Below are 2,089 nucleotides of genomic sequence, written 5' to 3'. Positions count from 1 at the left end.
ACGCTGAATTACCTGGCTGGGTTTTGCCACCACAGCTGTTGTGGAAGTTTGACGACGTTCATCGCGGCCACGTGGTTGTCGTTGGCTTGCTGTTCGTTGGAGGTGTTGGACTTTTCGTCGTCTGGCATGCTGAAGAAGTTGTCGTTAAAAGCGAAGTCAGCGTAGTCGTTCGTGGCGTGCAGGTCCGTTTTTTTTCGAAATCTGTAAAACACCGAAAACTGAGTTTAGTGGAAAAAAAATATCCCGCGGTTCCGTTCCGCGATCACGTCGGAGTCACCAAATTTATGGATTTTGACAAAGCGAGTTCAAAATAAAGCGCGATGTTAATGGATAACAATTTTATTCCGACGAGATAACACAAGTAAAGGAATCAGTATGACAGTTGTGTATCGCGTAACCATAACAATACTTCCGGTTCTGTGTGTATCGCCACAGTTCCCTGTCTCCCGGCGCCATCTCGTTTTTTTTTAATACTTAAATATATTTCTATTTTATTACGGTTTTCAATGTTCTGAAATATCGATTACTTTTGTTATAATGATCACAGTTTCTATTTTAGTTTTCCGCTTTTTGTTATTATTCATTCCTCGAGAAGATGAATAATTTTGGTGTAAGTGTTAATGTAATAATTGTACTCACGTTTTAAAATCCTCCCACTGCTCCTAATCCCTTAGTGAAACATTTCTTCAGGAATTGTCCAATCGAAGGTGAAGGACTCATCAGGTGAGCAAATTGGTGTCCCAGGGGTCGGAAGTTTTTCCAAGGTATTAGTTCCTGAGTAGATAGAGACGTCGCAGAAGTTGAAATTCTGAGGTGTATGGGATGAAATTCGTAGATTTCCACCCACTATCCTGTTCGCAGCGCCAGTTAAAGCGTATGTTGTCTGAATAGAATTTTAAAAACACTGTTTTAACAAATTTATTTGGTTCGGTTTTCAGGAACCTTTATTACACTTGATATTATAACTATTATACGCAATGATGGAAAACGAATAAACTAACATAGGTTTGACCTATAGAGTGGACTGTTGAATGAATGATTTTTTTTATGTTTTCGTGGGGAAATCTTCAAAGGACACCCAATCGTCCGTACTACTGAGGATTCCCGAGGAAGAAGTCCTCGGATCTACCAACTAAAGCCCCTCTACCTCAGGCCGTTCTAGGGCCACATAGATCTTCTTCGTTTTGTATTGATTTGTGTAGGGATTGGGGTAATTGGGATGCTGTTGTAAAGTGTGTTGGACGGAAAGTGTTGGTCTAATCTTGCGACTTTGCGTAAAATGCGTCGTTCGATTGCAAGAATCCTGTGTTACAAGTTTTAATACGCCCGTTTATTAACGAAATTAGGTTAGCGCGTTTCCGTACTTCGGCAGGAGGATCGACGCACTCTACCAGTGCAGTCTTTGAAGGAGTGAGGGTTTTGGGATCAAGTCGTTTAGGACATTTGCTGTCAAAGGCTAGGTGTTTGCCTTTACAGTTGGTGCAGGAAGGAGAGGACATACACGTGGAAGGATCGTGCATTAAACCGTAGCGGTAACAGAGCGGTTGCTGGTGACAGGAAGAAGTGTTGTGGCCAAATGTGAAGCATTTGCCATACTAAAGCGGCTGAGGGCCGGAAGATTGTGACGGTTCGCAGCGATAGTTCCTAGAGAACATCGTAAAGCCTTTATAAAGCAGGGTGTCATGGGCAGTTAGAAATAATACGGAACAGAAAGGTGTCTTGTTCGGTTTGCCTCGACATACTGCGCCAGGCGTTTTGGCTTAGATGTTTTGATGCTTTTAACTTAAGCATTGCTAACTTTTTCTCGTGTGCTTGATTGAAATGTATCTTGAAAATAAATAACTAAAACTGTGAACTGCTTTTGCATTAATTTACTGTTTACACTTTTAACAAACTAAAGATTACTAATTTCACAACTCTGTTAAATATAAAACTAACGGCTATTTTTATTCTACGTGATTGCTTTGAGCTCTCAACAGGAACTGTTCTAAAACTTATTTTTCTCAACTTGCCACTCTCGTTCGGTCTTAAAACTGCTAATAGATGTTTGCCTTTTTGGCGGCAGTTTTTGGGTCTCCTTGGAAGGTAA

The 2,089-nt window shown here is 40.9% G+C and overlaps 1 long non-coding RNA gene across 1 annotated transcript; it reads left to right on the top strand.

Annotated features, from left to right (window-relative positions):
• Positions 1-495: 495 nt before the first annotated feature.
• LOC112904222 lies at positions 496-1,797 on the top strand. Its single transcript, XR_003230962.1, has 3 exons — positions 496-610; positions 675-874; positions 939-1,797. It is a non-coding gene; the product is annotated as an uncharacterized LOC112904222 (long non-coding RNA).
• The last annotated feature ends 292 nt before the right edge of the window (positions 1,798-2,089 follow it).

This window comes from Agrilus planipennis, unplaced genomic scaffold (assembly GCF_000699045.2).
Source record: "Agrilus planipennis isolate EAB-ADULT unplaced genomic scaffold, Apla_2.0 scaffold55, whole genome shotgun sequence".
Classification (NCBI taxonomy): domain Eukaryota; kingdom Metazoa; phylum Arthropoda; class Insecta; order Coleoptera; family Buprestidae; genus Agrilus; species Agrilus planipennis.
Note: the sequence above shows the minus strand (reverse complement) of the source record. Positions and strands in the feature narration are given on the sequence as shown.